The 20,666-nt window shown below is 43.7% G+C and overlaps 1 protein-coding gene across 7 annotated transcripts in view; it reads left to right on the top strand.

Moving 5' to 3' along the window:
- The first annotated feature begins 17,795 nt into the window (after window positions 1–17,795).
- chd6 (chromodomain helicase DNA binding protein 6) overlaps window positions 17,796–20,666 on the top strand; it is an 80,486-nt gene continuing 77,615 nt past the window's right edge. For 4 of the 7 annotated variants that reach the window (XM_070958491.1, XM_070958492.1, XM_070958490.1 and 1 more), the window contains exon 1: window positions 18,619–18,747. The gene's annotated coding sequence lies outside the window, so the exon portion shown is untranslated. The other 3 variants (XM_070958487.1, XM_070958489.1, XM_070958488.1) reach the window with 3 other exon arrangements.

Raw genomic sequence — 20,666 nt, 5'->3', positions numbered from 1 at the left:
GAGAGAGAGGAAGGGGCAGCAAGGGCGAGCGAGCAGCAGATCTTGACCCGACTTGTGTGGATGTTTTCTCTGGCAGCTCGTCTGTTTGAGCTGCACTCACTGAGGGGGTTCATGAGAAACCGACGCTCATCTGGCTCCGAGAGGAGGGAGGAGGACGGGAGAGGAGGGAAGAAGGGACGACGCAGAGGAGGCGAGAGCTAAAGGAAGACTTGAGGGAAAAGGACAGTGACTCGCTGACAGCAGCGGTTTCCCTTTTATCTGCAGTAACGACATCCAGTCTCAAACTGAAACAGAGACAGTCTGAAAGTCTCCGCAGCTCAATGTCCGTCCACACCAGGAGGCAGGGTCACATGTCACTAACGGCTTGGAAATATGGTCAGGGAGGGCGACCACTTGCTTGTAAATATGAGTAATCAGGTTATTTCAGTGTGTGTAAACTTTTTGCCTCATTTCCTGCCTTAAACTACAGAGACAAGCTGGAAAACCTTTCGTTTTCTGTGGCTCAGGAGGTAAGAGCAGGTCGTCTGTGCAAACTTTACCTGGTGGATAAAATCATACCTGACAGCCTGAGTCTTGACAGGAAAACACATATGTAGCACGCATTTTAGAGACGTTGCTATTTTTGTGTCCACCGCCTGCACTGGAGCAGAAACAGGTTGAATGAATGAGAGACTGTGGAAAGCTGAAGCTCAACATCAGGAGCCAAAGTTTCTACAAGCAGAATCACGTTTCTGCAGCTCCTCTTTGAATCTGAAACTGAAGAAAAGAAAGTGCAACGACACTGCAGAGGGAAAAAATAAAAGAGTCAGCAAACGCAGCAGATCAGAACAGATGTGACGGCTCAGACCAGCAACATCCAGCCTGTAAACCAGAAGAACCAGCATCCCTGCCCCGTGAGGGCTTCCTCAGGTCCTTCAAACAGACTTTACAGAGAAACACAGAGAAGTTTTCCAGCTGACCAACGAACAGAAGGACGTCTAATAAAGTTTTCAGCTGATAATGAAACACCAAACTAAAAGGACCGAGGTTCAAACCTTCACCAGAGGCAGTTTGTCTTAGATCAGGCACCTTTCCTGAACCCTGAACCAGAACTTCACTGATTTCTTGAAACACACTAAACACCAGTAACAACCACAGCTAACGATCCACCACAGCTGGTTAAAGCATGTCAAACTCACCTGACTGCACGAAGAACCAGTTACTCCCAACTGTCACTGCGAGTCCACCACAACAAACTGCCTCAGCGGACGAGTCATATCCAACACTGCTGGGCAGCTCCTCCGCCGTGTGTGTGCGTGTGTGCGTGCGTGTGTGTGTGTGTCTCGGTGGGTTTGGCTGCCTGTTTGCTCCTGATAGCATTCAGTCGTGCAGCAGCAGCTCTGGAGGGTTTCTCACAGACTGGAAACACGGCGGTGAATTAAGTTTCCCCCTTCTTTCTTCTCCCTCTGCTCTCCTCCTCATTTCTCCTCCTCCTCGTCCTCCTCTCTCTCTGTCACACACTTTATTTTCCAGCTCTGCCTCTCCTCTCTCCCCCTCAGCTTCTTCTCCACTCCCTCTTTTGTGTTTCCCTCCTCCTCTTTCAGGACTCTGACAATCTGCTTTTTTGCTTTTGTCAACTTCAATTAATGTGTTAAAGCCTTCTTCTCCTCCTCATCTCCTCCTCCTTCACTGCTCCTGCTGCCTTTCCTGTTTTCTGTCTTTATTGTTTACTCCCTTCTCTCTCAGCACTTTCACCACTTGTTCTCATCTTCTTATCTTTTGCCATCGACTTCTCCTCCTCTGTCATCTCTCATCCGTCACTTTCCTTCTTTCCCTCCATGTGACTCTTCTTATCGTGCTCTCTGTCCCTCTTTTCTTTCTCAGCTCACATCCCTCTTTCTCTTTCTTTCTCTCTGCTCTCCCTCAGGGATACTCTTCTTTCTCTCCCCTTTCCTCTGGTTCCCAACAACTGTCCTCCAGTCTTCATAAACTCCTCTTTCATCTTTATGTTGCTACTTTTTCTTTTCTTCTGCTTTTCAGAGTGCAGTAAATGTTTCAGTAAATGTTTCAGAAGCCCTCCTCCTCCTCCTCCTCCTCCTCTCCTTTTCTTCCCCTTCCCCCGCTCCACTTGGTGAGTATCATATTTGGCAGATTGGCTTTAAACTAAAGAACTTGGCTCCGGCACAGACCACATACATCACTAACACTGCAGCCTCATGTCCTGATTGATGGCCACGCGTTTGTGAAAATAAACATTGTGTTCTGAAAGTAGAGCCGTCACATCTATATGTCTGGAGAAGTTTCTCAGTCGTGCACAAGAGAGGGTGCAAACATCTAAATCAACTGAATAAAAGAGAAGAAAGGGAGTGTGTAGGGAAAAGTAGTGAGTATAGTTTGCTGCTAAACATTAGCTTGTTCTGCTGTGTGACATTAGACTGGGACTCTGTACCTCCATCTTTGCTGAAGCCTGGTTTCTTCTGTGTTTTCACATTTTACACAAACCTTCAGAGCATCTTCTATCAGGCCGTGCAGCTAGTTTTTATTTCAATTTAGATTTCTGCCCTTGGTAGAGAAGATGTTCTCTTAGTTGGATGAAGTGAGCCTTTAACATTAAGACCTCAGGCTTGTTTAATCAGAGGCCGTTTCTACAAATATGATACTACGAGAGCTGCCAGTTACCGCTGGGAAGATGTAAAGATAAGATAACACTTTATTAATCCTCCGTAGGGGAAATTAGGGTGTTACAGGCAGCAGCAGTAGAATCAGGAAGAGAATAAAATAGAAACAGAAAATAAAAAGTCAACTCAAACATACACACATTCTATACCATTATGGCTAATGGGAAAACTTGCACATTGCACAAGGATTGAGTACAATGTTTTTCACTATTGCACATTAGATTCAAAAGGTTTGCAACATGTTATATAAAAAGAAAAATATGTATTTGCATAGACTTGATACAATTAAGAGAAATATGTAATACGAGATGGATGTAGTGGCGAGATGATGAAAATCCCACAGCAGAGAACAGCTGAAACGTAAAGATGACACTAGAATACAAGCGCACACAGCAAAGCGGCTGCCTCGGCTTCAGGGAACAGTATCCGCTGTTGTTTTCAAATGACGGGCTTCTCTTCACTGTCACGTTCTGTTGTCCTCGTTGTTTTTGTTGTGTGAGAGCTTTTTGGTCATTATCACGGCCACATCAGAGACTCACGGAGCTGTCAGACAGAAACACTCGTGAGCGTAAAGTAAACTGTGCGTGGCTCTTAAAAGCAGCTTCCCATGATGCCGTGTGAAAAACCTCCTGAGACTGTTTACACAGGCTGAAGTCCTTGAACTTTAATTAATCTCAAAGCGGTCGTGTTTGTGAACTTCTGCTGATCAGCCTGTCTGGAGATTTGTGATGTGGGACGTTGACACCAGCTTTAAGGTTCCTGTGGGACGGCTTATTCCAGTCGTCCCTTAACGAGTTGAGGTTTTGTTTCAGGCCACTTTCGTTTGGTTTGTTGCTTGATTTTGATTTTGCTTGATGAAATTTGTTGCAAAGTTATGGGACCAAGGATCACGTGTTTAGCTTGTGGTGTGGATCCAGGAATTTCCTCCAGCTCGTCACAAAGTAAGGTTTTCATTTGGATATAAATACACATACTACACGACCAGAAGTATGTGAACACCCAAACAAAGTATGTGGGCAGCTGAGCATTACATCTACATGTGATAGAACTCATTCCTAAACCATGGACATTAATCTGCTGCTGCGACAGCTTCTGCTCCTCTGATTTCAGGCTTTCCACAAGATTATGGCTTCGGGCATTCTGAGAGAGAGCTGCAGGCCGGTCGAGCTCTCCTGAGGAAAACTGCTCTGTTTCTATATGCGCTGCACTCTGCACTCTGTGCACGAGGAGGTTTACCATGAGGAGGTCTTCCTCAGACTGGTACTGCAAGGCTGGAAGCACACTGCTGTTTAAAACATATACACAGTATTCAAACTAGATTGAAGCCCAAAAAGTCTCAGACGCGCATCTGTCAGAGCAGCAAACTGCAAAAGGACGAGATGGAGGACTGCAGATTGATCGATCTGAGCATCCATAAACGATGTGAAACATCGGTAATTTGAGTGTTATCGTGCTTCCTATGCAGACAATCACTTCCTGTCCTCCATCTGCACTTTGCGCCACAACAAAAAAGTGACGTGTTATCATCTGCAAACAAGCTATTGAGGGACCATGTAACCAACTGACAGTTAGTCAGTGTGATTTTGCCAATCCAGTTTCCTTGTAACCGCACTCATTCGTACCTTTGCTCTAACTCTTGTTTGTGGTTGCTGTTTTCTGTATTTGTCGTCACTATCACTGCGTTTGCTGTGTTTTATCCAGCGTTATTTTCACAGTTTCACAGTTGCTTTCGGTAAAAACCTCAAAGACCAGCAGTTGTCTTCAGCCTTCACTGGAAGTGTGTTTAGCTCTCTGCATAAACTGAGCAAACAGCCTTTAAACCTGATTTAGATCCATCGCAGTGTGTGTTGGGGAATCTAGTTTGCAAACAGATTCAGCTTTAAAGGAAAATACTCACTGCACTCACAGTTATTGCGATCTGAAATAGAATAAATGCCCTAATTCACATTATCCTTTCCACAGTGGATAATAATGCTAAATGTTCATTGCCTAACTTACAGGTAACTTTCTATTTTAATGCTCTTTGAATGAAAAGTTCTTGGACATCAGGATGTCCTTGGTTAATAAGAACCAACTTTGACAAAAAGAAGACAAATAAATAAAGGAGTTTCAAGTGTTTGCAAACTGATTTTAATCCTTCAGTAAAATGACCAGTAACTAATGCTCGTCAGGAAGGAAACCTAAAGGCAGAGAATCAGAATGAAGAGGTCAGTAAATCATGTAAATCCATGATTTGTGGTTAATGCAAAGCTGATGTGAACAAACTGACATCCAGGTTTCTCAGGTGATTCTGACAGAATGGATCCGTTTGTCAGGCAGCTGCCGGCTGAGATACAAACACACACCTACAAACACACCCACACGCTCTAAAATACACAAATATTTCTGCAGAGATCGCTAAAGACACACACTTCCACAAATGCACATACACACATATATAGATGCACACACCGCACACACACCCACACACACCATCGGTTGGCTGCTAACATGGAAATATACACTGATATTTACTTCAGCTGGCACATTCATCTCACAAGTACACACATGCAGGCACACACACATATGCACGTGCACACATGCACACACACAGACACACACACACATATGGCAGGCAGAGATAAGGAGGAAAGAGACGAGTGCATCCTGCGTATCTGGAGGCCTTCGCTGCTCCACTCCCTCATCACACACTCACTGTAACAGCTGACTGTGCATTAGTGTGTGTGTGTGTGTGTGCTATCTATGTGAGAACCAATTTGAGTTTTAGCCGCTGACAGACTTTAGGAGTTCAGACTTGGTTTTAATGGTCGGTGCTGCCTCCTCATCCATGAAATGCAGTCACATTAATGCTTCATCATAAAGAGTGAATCAGCCTGAGAAGTAACATATCAGACTTTCTCACAAGAACTTGTAACTACAGTAAAGTCCAAATGTCATACGATATTTTTACTTTGAAGCTCCAAACCAAAAAGACACCTCACATAGAGTAAATCATCCAAAATAACCTGCCCGCAACATCAAAACAAAATGAGATTTTCTGTTTTATCCGGAGCTATACACAGTAAAATGAACAGGAGCCTGAACATTGAGGATATTCTGGTTCTGAAACACACAGCTAATGAATTCATGACCGTCCCTTCCTGTTTGGCTCTCAGCCTGCTTTACAGCGACAAGGAGGACAAATGGGAACATGTGAGCGATTATGTTTTGTTCTGCACTGCGAAGAGCGTTTTTTCCTGCTCTTTTTTCTTGTGTATTTCGACTCTAGTTGAGGTGAACTGTGCTGAACTGAGATGAACTGAACACAGAGAGGTCCTCTATTACTGTAGCAGGATGCCCTCTGCTGTTTATACGGTGCTACTAAGACAAGAAGGTTTTTCCTCTATTACACCCAAAGTTTTCCATGTCAAAGACACGTCAGCCATCACTGTTCTGATAACCTCTAAACAGTCAAATAAAATGTCGACAGATCAATAACCAACGGGGTCACAGCAGATTCCACCGCACCTGATGGACAAAAGCCATAATGTTACTGTGAACGGACAGAAATAATCCCAGAGCAACAATAAGAGAAAGCATCGTTCTCCTTCAGCTGTGCTGTGTGAGCATTCATGTTATTTCACTTCCACAGAGATGGGCTCTTGGGGCTTTTTTAAAATAATTACCAGGCAATTAAAATCATTTTGGTGCTTTAATAAGTTCAAACCAAAGCTCTCAAGCTCCATCCAACCACAGCCAAACCTTGGCAAACCACACTGAAGCTTTTCACTTGGCAACATCGCACTCTGGATGAGAATAAAAACACATTTCATGGTTTGAAGTGTCAAAGAGATGAAATGAGTTCCTGATCTGAGCTGTCGGCAGGTCAGCGTTTCACAGGGAAGGAAAGCAGTTGTTCCTTAATCTCATTCTGCTGCTGCTGCTGTTGCGAATATGTTACAGTGTCCTCCGCGGCAGTGCCAGGGCGAGATGCCCAACGCTCAGCAGATCAGCATCAGTTACTATGGCAACAGCCATGGACCAGACTGTGGAGCCAATATGGCTGCCAAAGGGGAACTGCAGCAGCCAAGCTGTGTCTGTCTGTGTGGCTTCACACATGAGCGACAAGCACAACATCTTGGCGCAGTCATCTGTAACCTTCATGTCTTTGGGGAAGCCCTGTTTTGTGCTCTATATGCTCACTGCATGTTTCCTGTATATGGAAAACACGCAGGTCTTCTAGTTTCCGTTTTCATACGCCTGCCTGACACATAGGGCACGTGCACAGAACCAGATCTACAAACATCACAGTAAAATTAGAATGGAGCTGTGCAAAATATTCAGCCTCAGGGGGTCTGGGTGGTCAGCTGGGCTGAAGCACATGCGATGCAGTGACGCATATTGTTCTAATCTTGATAATCAATAAGGAGGACGCACCTAAATCCCTCCCACGGGGATCTTATCAAGCAGCTCTTAAACTTGTTCATTGCAGAAATGATTTCAACATGATCAACAATTTGCTTTAGATTAACTGTGCATGTGTGTTCATACAGTCTGCGCTTCAAATCTGGCCTGAGACTTAAAATAACATCGGACATCTGAGGGATGCTTGGAGCTCAAACACCAGACTAAAAATACACGCCGTGTGCCATGAGAGCACAGTTTGAGCATGTGAATGTGAGACCTCGTCCTTGCAGCGTTAGCACGTTATCACTACCTGCAACAAACAAAGACCTACACAAAGACGACCTGGATGAGCCACACAGACATAAACAAAGCTGAGATAAGGAGATGTTTTTTCAGTAATTCTCTGCAGGATTCTCTCCAATCGAGCAAAGTGCCACAAAATAAACTTAAGCTTTGAGACGTGAGAATTATTTGTGATGATTCATGTTAATCGATAATTGTCTACAGAAGCCTGCTGAGATGAGGCTTCAACCCTCTCTTTGAGATATCACTGATTGGCTGTGACACATGAAGTTAGCGTGCAGGGAAGCTGCATCGGGTATTACTTTCAGCCCAAAATACACATATTCAACTCTCAGTTTTTTACCCTCCATGTGGAATATTTAGAGGATTTGCTCCGTCAAACCGCTTACTAATACACTGTGCTGCTTTAGTAAGATAATTTACAACACACTGTATGTTAAACCATTTAACTGTACATTGTTTAGATTGGATTAGATTCAAGTTTATTGTCATCCTCAGAGTGCAACACAGAGACGATGAAATGCAGTTTAGCATCTAACCAGAAGTGCAAATAGCCGTAATATCCAAAAATATATAAATACACGTACATGGCATGAAGTATAAACATGCAGATAAGGCAGTACAATATTAACATGCAATACCAGTAAAATAGTAAATGATATCCTTCCACTGTCACACCCAAGTTGGATTTATGTCCATTAAAGTTAGAGGAAGCTGCCAATTGAATATACAAAGACAACAGCAACAGTACGACAACCACTGGCTAAGCTAGCGGCAATGCTACACATGGACCGCCCGCGGGCCGATCCTTTCCTTTTGTCTATTGTTCATCCCTCTATTGACACAAACCCTACGTTCACCTTTACACCCATATTAAACACCGAGCTAAGGTTCTCCTGAACCGACTGATGCCAACCATTTCAAGACACAATCACAACAGGAGGTACAATAAGCTAACAGCAGACAAACGGCCATGTTTAAAAATTAAAAACTCACCTATTATGTTGCTCCGTGATCAACAGATCCATAAAAATGGTCTGGAAACATCCACAAAAGTCCAGAAGATCCTCTGCAGTAAAAAATATTTAGTCCAAAACGTGATAATAATCCAGAGAAAGAGGTTTTCTCCTTTTAAATTAGCAGGCTGGTTATCCGCCTTTTCCCAGGAAAAACTTCCGGCCGCCATTTTGTCTGTGGAGTATGATTAGACCAATCACACTCTGCTAGGCGAAGCCTAGCAACCAAAGAGATCAATGATAGTGTGAGTTGGATAGAAGACCCTCCTTCTCTTCTTTTGTGTAAAAATTGATCCAATCCCAAAGAATTTTGCAGTTGACTGACGTTTCAATTAGCCAATGAAATTCAATTCAAATGGTTGAAGGACAGCTATCAAATTACTTTAGGGTTACGATTATTATTGTTGGAAATGGGATCCTAAGCCACGGTTGCTAGGAGTCCTTCAGCCCCAACAGCCTGCTTTTGCCTGTAATAATTATATTTTAGCTTATATTTGTTTAGCTTAATGTCTTTGTTTAGCTGTGTCTCTATCAGCAAAATGCAGTTTTTCATTAGCTTTTAAAAACTGAATTGTTACATTTATTTGGAAATGCAGCTGTTTATTTAAATATAATCTATCAGTCCTTAATTTCTGTGTTTATAAAATACGTTGGATTTAAAATCAGGTCTGTTTATGGAATTTGAGTCCTTGATTTATTTTTAAAGTCTTCATTACTCTCTTTTGTATATTGTCCACTTCATGAAAACCATTTGGAACTCTTTCTGGGTCCTTTGGTTACTTGGTGCTTGATATTGAGGCCGTTTACTTGTAGCAGAGCAGGTCAGAGGAATGTAAGACGTTAATGGTTTCAAAGGTAAGAAGAAAACAGAGAATGCAGTCGTGGGTGGAGGTTCACCACCATAGGACAGATTATTAGTAAATGATGTGTGTGGTGTATGCATGTGATACTCAGCAACCATGTGGGAAGGGCGGCCAATGAGTTCAGCAGCCTTACACCACACACAAAGATGCAGAAATGCCTCATGTTGCAGTTTATTTCCGCCAGTGCTGAGGTGGAGGTCGCGGTGAGTTGGCCACGAGAGAAGACGGAAATCAACACTTTACATCTGGGTAACAAAAACTCAAGAAACACAAGATCTGAACGCTTTTCGAGGGGGAAGAAAAGACCAAAAAAATCTGTTCCTCCTTCCAACTCTCTCTGGGCTCGAGGCCAAGCGAGGGGAGGAAGGAAGGAGGTAGAGGAGGAAGAGGAGGAGGGGAGGAGGGATGAAGAGCAGAGGGAGGGAGCGAAAGCAGGCAGGATCTGTGGGGATTGCAGGGGTGCATGGAACAGATGCAGAATAATTTAACTCTTCCTCGGCCAAACGTGGTCCCGCTCGGTGGGCTCTGCGCTCGGCTCTGCTGATTAGAAACACACTTCAAAGCTTCGCTCCAAACAAAGAGAGCTGCTCCTCTTATTCCAACCAAACAGCCGCTCTTATCTAATGAATTTCTCCTTTTATTTAAGCTAAGATTTCGGGTCCTTGACGAGTCCTTGATGTACAAAACTCTGCAGATTAAATAATTTAAATGGATTGATGAACAATGACACTGAATATTAATTATTTTGGGTTAAGTAATGTATAAAAGTATGAATCCATAATGTACAGTGAAGAGAGAAAACAGAGAAATTAAGAATCTCCCTCAGTCTCTCTTTGTGTGTAAATGTCTTTAGAAACTTATTTTAACTCAGGTCAAATCATTTCTAAGAGACTGGGTTAGCATTCGTCACACGCTGCGGGTCATAAGGCTGATTTTGGGCTCAGCTTTCCTCTTAAAAATCACAAAAAGTGTCTCAATTTCTGGGAAAATTATCGTCACAGATGATTGTGTGATGAAAATCCATTAGAAGACATCTGCTCACAAATCAGTCAGCTTTTCTCAGTCCAGGAAATCCTGCAGTGTGCAGCGGACCCCCCCCCCCATGACCATTTAATAGTGTGATGACTTTATTTACGTCCATATACGTATCTCTTTTGTACTTTCTTACAGTGCATGCTGAAGTTAGTGAGTGCTGGACTTTTAACTCCAATCAGTCTCGCAAGGATCATTTGAATAGATCAGATTTTGAATTAGTCTGTTCAGCTCAATCTGAAACCTTTAATAAATGATGGGCTGCGGCGGTTGTTTCAGGATGAGTGAAGGATAGTTGCCTTTTTTTGCTGTTACCACATGCAGCAGGAAAGGCATCATGACGGCAACACAGTAGTTGATATTCACATCCACATTCAGCTATAACAGAAATCCTAGTTTTTACATGCATGATGCAGCGCTGCGCTCATCTCTCCACCCCCAGAAGAGACATCATTTAGAAAATGCAGGATAGACAGAGTCAGGTAAACATCTACAATGGCCGGCACACTAATTATGTATGCATGGATGCTCGTCTGCTTGAAACGCTTGCTGCACTGTGACTGCACCTCACAGCGTTTAGCTCGGTGATTTAAAATGGAACGACCTTGCAAAGCAAGTCTCATCCTTAATTTTCAAATATATGAAGACCTCTTAACTTAGATACATTGAAATTTCTACTTTTAAAAAGTCTGTTCTGCAGCAATAAGACACGCAGTGCAGTTACTGTGCATTCATCCCGAGTCGAGCGTATGATCAGCTGTGGTTAGAAGCTTTCAGCCGCACTTTCAGTTTTTTCCTCAATCCATAAATGTTTCTGCAAGATGCACAGGACATGGTGACTCAATTTTTCCAGCTGTCATTGAATCAGTCAACACAATCATTTCACGAATGGAAGTCATCAAATCCTTTCTATATACGGGTTGGAGTTCAGTCAATGCCTTTGTTGTGTGTTTTGTGTTTATGTGAGTGTAAGAGGAAGTTGTTGACAGCGGCTGTCCATCATCTGACAGAGATTTGTTGCACATGGTGCAGTTTTTCACATCATGTCTGCTGAAGCTGTGCGCTGCACTCTGGTCAGAGATGTGATGTTTATGTTGGTGTGGTATGGTTTATTTATGCTGGGCAACATAATAAACATCAGAAACAGCATGTTGCACCTCTGTTATTCCACCTTGTATTCATTTCAATCATCAGTTGCTTCAAACGTTGTTTATTGTATGTTAGCAACAGAAAAATGACAGCAAAACGTCATACAATGCAAATCTAATATTAAGATCAAGACCACAAAACGCTCTGATGACGTCACTTCTGTGCTACGCTTTTTAGGATTCAGCACTTGTCCGTGCACACTGGGGTTGAACATGATATAAGTGATCACATCATACTGTGCAGCATCGCAGTAGAGACAGATTCACCACAACGCCGTGCTGCAGTGCTTCACACCTGACGGAAAACTGCACCAGTAAAGGGAAGTTAAGTTATCCCCTCAAGATGCAGAGCAGAGGAAGTGCTGAGTTACGCTGATAAGACTGCGAGAGTCAAACTGAGGGAATGATTGTGGGTCTAACCAAACCTACTGAAGGCTTCACACTCATCTCATTTCACTGAGCCTGAAACTTCAGAGGGGGGAAGCGCGAAAAAGATCAAACTGATGAAGAATGTCCAATTGGAAAATACAGAGAAAGACGAGGAGATATTAACGAAATACTAAAGGAAACAGGCAAGTCAGCCATGCTAAGCTAATTAGCCTTTAGCTGTGGATATTTGTCCATTCAAGAGGAATTAAACAGTTTATCACATCAGACCAGATAATAATCGTCATCTACAGAAAACAACTGGTTAACTAGTTGTTCAATTAGTTACTCAATAATGAGTTAATTCTGTCATTATTCAATATCTCATTTTCCAAAAACTACCATTTTGTTATATCAACATAATGAGAAAATTAACCCTGGATCTTGAGATAAGATTAAAAACAAATAACTGTAAACGTGTCCTGACCTGTAATTACTTAACATTGTACAACAGCACTCGAGTTTATGAATATAGCTGAATGTGAAGAGACTCTCCTCTTTGTGAGACTTTTAACTTCACATATGATGATGAAAGTAGCATTTTACTGTAAAGGACCTGTTTTCATTCAGGCCTTTTCCATTCTCAGAGTGAAACAAAACGCTGATGCAAATCACCTTTTTTCATGAAATTTAAGTTCTGTCTTCAATTACCAAGCCACAGATTCAAACATGCATTTCACGGGAGGCTCTGTTGAACACATGCGCTATTTCAGCTCCGCTCTGTGCTGCACCTACAACAACAGAGACACATTTACACCAGAGAGCAATCCACTGCAGAGAGATCTGGAACAGCCTCTTTGCTCAGGAGCACATGTAGACTGTCACATGCTCTGTCTGTTGTTAATATGAAGTCGTGTTAATCAATTTGGTCTCAATCTGTCGTGCTTGTTCACTGTCTTACTGCTGCTCTCAGAGATCCCTGTCGATCACAGATGATACTGAAATGCATGCTCGATGAGGTTTGAGCTTCTCTGGGTGGAGCTCTTCTTTCTGGAAACTGGTTTATTACAAACAAAGTGATGCTGCGTTCGCTGGAAATGTAAAACACGGCGCTTCTTCAGAACCAGAGCATGCTGTAGTTTTTTATGGTATTGCCTTGGTACATTAAGATGTATGCTCCAACAAGTAGGAACAACAATAAACATTAAAAACTTAGCAATGTCTCTTTGTGCTGTCTATGTGAGCCTCGTCTGATCATCCTGTATCGCTGGACGCTCTGCGTGATTTCGGATAATCCTATTTTCACACAAATGCAATGCAGATTAGAAAAGAAGGTAAGTTGATGCTAGAATCAGTCGTGTTTGAGTCTTTGTTTCATCAAAACATAAAACTAATTTCCATCCTTACCCGGGGAATGGAGATCGTCTGATTATGTAATTCTTTGAAATGACTGCATAATGAAATCTAGCAAAGCATTTCTCCTAATGAGGCCTCTCAGATCTGCAAAAGCTTATAAACACAGATCTTAGTGAAGTAGTCCGTGTGAATCAAAAGACAAATGCAAGTCTTTGAAAATCTAAGCTTTATTATGTTATCGCAATAGCAACAATTAGAGTGATAATGTATCCAGAGCTTATGAAAAAACTGATAAAAAAATAAAAAATGAGCCGCACCACCCAAATATCATCTATATTCTCTGAAAATATTATTATTATCATTATTATTATTATTATTATTACAATCCCATATGACTCACCATCTTATAATACATGTTATATGGGACCTAGCAACCAATCTGCTAATTGAAATCACTTAAATCTGACTTTGCTTAATTTCTTTACAACATTAACTTCACATGTGCCATCACTGTTCGTATCCAGCTGCGAAAAATAACTACATTCATGCTCCCAGAGGATGAACCCTGCTACTTTTAAGCTGGATTTCAGTCTAGTTTGTCCGTTGTGATAGAAAGCAGTGATCACAGTGAGCTGAAGGTTTTCCATGGAGGCGGTTTTTGCTAAATGTGCATTACTGAGAAGAAGATTTGGGTCTTCTTCAACTTGCTCAACTTCGTCTTCACCATCAGTGTATATATGGAGACTAGACTACACGTGCAGGCCGTAACCCTTTAATGTACAACCATGAATCCAGCTGGCACCATATTCACCTGTCGAACATTTTTGATGTGCTTTGTTAATATACTAACACTAGCATATTAGCTAACATGCTAAACAGTGGTGGCATGGTGGCACAAGTGGAAACACTGTTGCCTCACAGCTAGAAGGTCCCGGTTCGAATCTCGCTGTGGCGCTGGGGGCGTGTCCTCCACCATGCCTTCAGTGCCTGCTGCTCGAGGAAAGGGGCCTCTCTGTGTGGAGTTTGCATGTTCTCCCCGTGTTGACCTGTTGTTTCCTCCGTAAAAAAAAACCCCACCAAAAACATGCAAGAAGATCACCACCTGATCAATGGTGACGAAGGAAACTGGCCCCCGGGCACCGGTCGGATGGCAGCCCACCGCTCCTGGTCTGCCGCAGAGGATGGATGACCAGGATGGGTTAAAAGCGGAAGACAAATTTCACCAATTTGCACGGCGTGTTCAGCGTTTCTGTAAAAATGTGTGACAAATCAAGGGGATTGTCCCTCTGCTTCTTCTTCTTCTTCTTCTCCAAACGCGGGCATGTTAGCATACTATGCTAACAGCTAAATGTGGATGGTTGTTAAATCTCCTAGAAGGGGATGAAAAGTACTTTAGGTGGGAGATGAGTGGTGTCGTAGACCTCCTCCTCCTCTGTTGCTGGATGGTTATCTGAGACTTTGATGAGGGACGTTGCGGGTCGTGGTCTCTGCCACCCTGGAGCCCCCAGCTGCAGACCTCTGAATCTAAACTATAATATCCAAATCTTGCTATTCACTTTTTGCTCTGTTTTCTTTATTGGATGATTTTCATAATTGCCTAAAGGATATGCAGCATGGCCCTGCAATCGGCTGGCGACCGGTTCAGGGTGTACCCCGCCTCTCGCCCATTGTAGCTGGGATAGGCTCCAGCCCCCCGCAACCCCGAAAGGGATAGGCGGTATAGATAATGGATGGATATGCAGCATTTTCTCAGGAGGATACAAACCATGACCTTTCGTCTAATAGACCTCAAAGAGCATCGGCGGTGCAGCTGAGGGCAAACACATGAAGCGCACCGTCACAAGCAAATACGGCACAAGGTGCGCTCTCAAGCGATGTGTATTGAAGGCAGAATAGGTTGAAAGGTCACACGTTTGATTTCTGTTGCCGCAGTTTGTCCTGCAAACATGTCCTGAAGAAACACGGCAAGCATCATGTCTTCCATGTGAATGAGTGCGCTCATCGATTAGCCTGACGACCTTCGGCTCATGTGAATGGTCTAACTGCCTCGAAACAACTGTGCTTATTTCAGCTTTGGGATCAGTAAAATGCACTTTAAACTAACCTAAGTTTACTATTTATGTTAAATGCTGTTCTCCTGTCCTGTATTTCACTTGAGTGAAATAAGACAAACTTATTAGCAAACATAAAATCTCCTCAACATGAACCTGTTTCAAGCTGTTACTGTCTGCCAAGTCAAACCCTGCTGATTAATCTTACATTAATTAGCAATTTAAAAGAGCAAAAGCATCTTCTTCAGCAGAGGGCGAGATGTGAGGTTAACAGGTCTGTATGTATTATATACTGTATTTGTATATGTTAGTAGACCCAGGACTGCTGGGAAAGGGTGTGAGGTGAGACACTTCATTCATTTCTTTTATTAAAAATCTGTCTACAGCTCAGACTGGAGCGAAATAAATCTCATATATTTAGTTAATCCGTTTAGTTTAATTTGGATTTCAGCCTGAGAGTAAATAGAACGCAACACACAGCAACAGACAAAAATAAAGAAGTGTTAAAAATAAAGGTTAAATGTGCAGGAGAAGGAAAAGAAACAACAGAAGAAGATGATTATTTGCAAGCCAGACTGTTGTTGTGCTGTTCTGTCGCTTATTTCAGTAACATTTTTTACTTTACCGACTGGTTCTCCCAGTATTCATCTCACCACAATAGACAATGTGAGTGTTTGTTAATAAGCACTGCCTGCTGGATGATGTGTGTGTCTAATTAAGCAGACATTAAAGATGCAGAGAGGGTTTCAGTTTGTGTTGTTGCAGACGGAGCTCGTTCACCACTGTGAAATTTTTCTTCCATAAAAGGAGTGAGTGACCTGCAACAGCGTTGACCTCACCGTGGCGCGTGGACGTCGCGGGGGTCACAATTCACTCTGCAACAGTCTGCATCATACGGCCCACCCTCCCAGTCATCGCACCAAAAACGACTTTAATTCTAACTTCGCAGGACAGGACAGCTTTCTGTGCTTTGCGTCTCAGTGAGTGAAGTTGCAGGAGGAGATAACCGCTTGAAAAATTCAAATCTCAGCACTCAGAGACGCTGTGAAGTGAACCGCACGCAGCATGCTCAGGATTAACATCTCAGCCTGTCTGTCACGCTTTAACCAGAGGAAACCAGGCAGATGAGACTGGTTTGTCCAGATGTTTCAAACGGTGGGATTTCACTCTGAATACTGGGCTCAAGGCAGCTCAGGACTTGTTAATGATGAGTTTCAACTTGCAAAAAAAAGCAATTGATTGGTCATGCGCTTTCAGAATAACAGGCCAGAGGGCTGGTTTATCTGACCCGAGGATAAAGTGATGCAACATCGGTGAAAATATGGAGAATGAGGCTGCTTTTGGGATTAAAACACATTTAAGTGTGTCTTTGTACAGCTTCACAGGGTGATAATACGCCTGGAGGTGGATTCAGATAATGCATTTGTTTTTGACAAAACAATCCTGACTCAAGTCCACTTTTCCAGCTTTTTTCCAGGCTTTCAACCACATCACATGGTCTTCCTCTGTGGATGGAGTCCCATGGGAGCTCTGCAGCTGTTATGACATTATTCATATCACTTTCAGGGTTTCTGAAAACTGCAGTTCTGATCTTTGTTTAAAGTCATTTTAAGTCAAACGTGCGTTCATGTTCACTTAAGCGTGTGCAGCGATACATGTACACGCAGAGGTTGACACTGGAGGGATGTTTTCACATCCGTCTGCCGAGGGGCGGAAAGTCTCTCTGAGCTCACGAGTTTAACACGTGTCCGAGCATGAGGCGAATTATTATTTAAAGAGCATTTGTTTGTGTCTTAAAACATTTCTGGAGAGGATCTCTTAAAAAAAAAACACACAAAGCAGCGTTTCATTGCTCTCTCTTGGCAGTTTCAACTGTGTTTTGGCGTGCTGCGTTGTACCTGTCCACACCCTCTGATGATGTCACAGTGTACTGACTCACCTTGGAGCACACCTGGACATCGCTGCAGCCAGGTGAGAGGTTTAACCACTGGAGTCAGAAACAACAGCTGGCATGTTAATACTGATTAAGACCATGTGATGTGGTCGAGAGCTCCAGAAAAATCTAGAAATGAATCTTGAGTTGGGATCAAACTATTTCCTGATTTTTAAGCTCAATTTTTACACATTTGTCGGTATTCATCTGAAATAATCCTGTGTATTTTTGAGCATACATTAGAAAAAAGTGTGATCAGAGGTTATAATTTGTATTTATGTATGTGTAGTACACGTGTAGTATTTATTCTGTGTATTTTCTACCGTAAAAATGTGCCATTAACAGGTTTAGCTCTTGCACACAACAGGACACAGAGACCGGCGGGTCAAGAAGAGACTTCAGGTGAAGTCTGAAAAGCAGGCGAGTTGAATGAAGCAACCAGAACTCCCCATCAGCCTTAAACGCCCCAAAAAACAAACGCATAACGCATCCACAGCAGGTAAACACTGCAGCTCGCACACTTCGAGTCCAGAAACAAGCCGAACATCCGGGAAACGCAACCTGATCTGCAAAAGACGTGGAATGTTTTCTTCCGCCCTTCAAACCCGGTAATGATGGAGGAGTAAAAAGCGACATGATTGGTGGACGCAGGCAGTAGAGGAGAAATGTAAACCCCTTCGTTTTGTTGCATCGGGGGGGCTGAAAACTGAACGCTCCCCTCTTGTTTTTTTCCTTCCTTCAATGACAGCAGGAGCCAGCCGGGCGGGCGGTGCGGTGGGAAGCTTCCCCCCCGGTACGAGAAGGATCTCCCTGCAAGTCTGCGGTAAGGACAACAGCAGAACGACACCAGCACCTAGAATAAACAGCAGGCAGTGTGCGTGAGGAGGGCAGAAAAACGCACACAATACACAATGGTGTTGCCTGGGGCTGCCGCGATAGCTCTCAGACAAACCCGGGAGAGACTCGCTCGCTTCGCTTGCTTGACAGCTGCAGGGCCAATGGAAATATGCACGGGGCCAGCTGCGCTAGGCTGCAGCCAATGGAAAAATCTGAAATGCTGAGCTGCCACTGGATCCAAATGGTAAGGTTAGGCTGGCTGCAGCGGCCACACCGCCGCCGCCGCCGCTGTTAAACTTCCACCAAATAAAAAGCTGTGTGTGTTTTGGCTGCTGCAGTGGCCATTTTAGGTAAGAAGCACCCTCTAACTTTTGGATGCGGCTTGTCTTTGTGGATAGGGAGAAGGTGTGTGTATGTGTGTGCGCGTGCGCGTGCTGTCTGGACCGGACTGTGGTGGCCAAACAGTGCAGGACTCCGGCATCCAGACTGAATAAACTCCGCGGAGCTGCTAGCTTTATGTGGATTAAATAGATATTGCACGGAGTTCCACTCCTCCTCCTCCTCCTCTTTTCATCCTTCGCCCTCCTCTTCCCTCACCCCTCCCTCCTCTCCTCACCTCCCCATCTCTCTCTCTCGCTCGCTCCTCTCTCCCCTCCCTCCCCTGCCTGCTAATTTTTTATGCATTTTTCTAAACTGTCATGGCGATTTTGTGTCCTTGGAAATAAAAAGCGCCAGTGTTTTTCGGGCTAACCGGGAGGATGTCTCGCCGGTGAGAGCGTGTGTCCGGTGTCCGGAGCAGGTGAGCTGTCCGCCGGGGAGGGTTTTTCTGTGGAGAGATGTCCCCGAGAAGGAGTTTTAGAGGCTGTCCACACGTGTAAGGAGAGGGCTGTTATAATGTATTTACAACAGCGATGCAGTGACATTACAGAGCTAGCGGGGAAAGCTAGCTCGGTAGCAGCGGGTGCTAACATTAAGTAGGACACACTGTCTCCTTGTCTGTGTAGGTGTGTGTTGTGTGTGTTTCGTGTTTTTCATCTCAAGTCGCCGTTTTGCTCGCCGGGAACTTCTTTTATCCCCCCCTCCCTCCTAGCTAGCTCTCCCAACTTGTGGCAATCCGGTAACGTTCAAGCTAGCAGTGCGTTAGCCCCTGCGTCTGCTAGCGTTCGTTACAGCCATAAACCTCAAAGAGGTGTAAGCTAGGTTGTTAGCCTGTTAGCCCCTGGAAACATTTGTAGCTGTAGCAGTCAGGTATGTGCGCGTGCACGTAGTGAGTCATTCAAGTACATTCAGTCATGGAGCGGCGGTGTGTCTGTCTATACACACACACTTTCACCTGGCCAGGTGTAGCAGCCCGGGGCTACAGACAAAGGGTGTGCAGAGAGCTAACTTTATCCCAATCACTGTGGTCTGACTCAATGAATAACTGCATGATTTGTTAATATGATGAATGAGTTACATTAAAGCCCTTAAGACTGAGAAGTTGTCCCCGTTATATTCAGACTTTAGGCTCCAGGCTTTACTGCCAGCATGGCTCCAGGAGGTTTTGTCCACACCGATCAGGATGATGGGGGTCTGAACACCGGTTATTCCCCAAATCCTCTGTGTTTGGCACAATCTAAAACCTATTCATTGTAGATGGGAATGTATTTAATGTCCTCTCATCTATCTGACCTGGATGGATGTCTTGCTTTTGCTTTGCGATGAGCTGAAAGGTTGGACTTCTGGGGTCATTCCAGGGTGACACTGTTGCAGTGTGTCCTCACCTGGCGGCGGCGGTTGAACACCTCATGGGATGAACCGGCCGGCTTTGTGTTGCTCTTGTGATGCTCGTCCTGTGTCGTCCTCCCACAGAAGACATGCAGCCTTGGCTGTTTGAAGACTCTCATGAATGTGTCTGTCTTCGCCGCCGTTATACTTTTTCCTGGCCTTGCAGAACTGCTGCTGCACTTTGCCTCCATCGTCAGGCGTTTCTTGGGAGAGGAAAGGAAACGTTTGCCGCCTTCTTCTCAGTGAAACAGTTAAAGCAGGAGTAGATCCAGCAGTGCACATTTCCATACCTCACAGCACACTTAAGGTAGTTTATTCACACATTCATTCAAAAAATAATCGGAGGAATCCTTTGCAGTGTTATGCTCATACTGATGCACGATGTTTTCAGCTGCTGTTTGTAGGCAAAACAGTGGGATCACAGAACCAGCAGGTCTTGGCATTAAATGCGTGACCTTTGTGTTACAGCACATCTTTACTCTGCTGGTAATTTATTTGGTGAAAATAAGTGTCTTGGTTATTTTACATTTGACAATTAATACCTGGTTTTTCGCAGATAGAGTTCAGAGCTAACTTTCTGTGTGTTTCTACAAATCTCTTGTGATAATTATAGAGCGCAGGTGACCCTTTTCTGCAGGTGACGGCGGTGCGGCACATCCCACCTGTTGTACAAGCTGCAGAGATGTTTGATCACATTCTGACAAAAGAAATATTACGTTTTCTACATTTGAATTGAATTAATGTGTGATCTTCTCCCTCAGCGATTCCATATCGCTGTAGTGTTTAATCATAAATCAGGACAGATACTCGCAGCCAGTGACATCTGCGCTACCTGGCCACTTTATTAGGTACACCTCTGCAGTTCAGTGCATTTACAGCAGATCTGTCACAAATTCTACGATTAGGAAGATTCTGATTTTCATTTTTTTATTTGGTAGACACTGTCAGAGA

This window comes from Chaetodon trifascialis, chromosome 3 (genome assembly GCF_039877785.1).
Source record: "Chaetodon trifascialis isolate fChaTrf1 chromosome 3, fChaTrf1.hap1, whole genome shotgun sequence".
Lineage (NCBI taxonomy): Eukaryota > Metazoa > Chordata > Actinopteri > Chaetodontiformes > Chaetodontidae > Chaetodon > Chaetodon trifascialis.
This window is presented reverse-complemented; position numbering and strand designations above follow the sequence as displayed.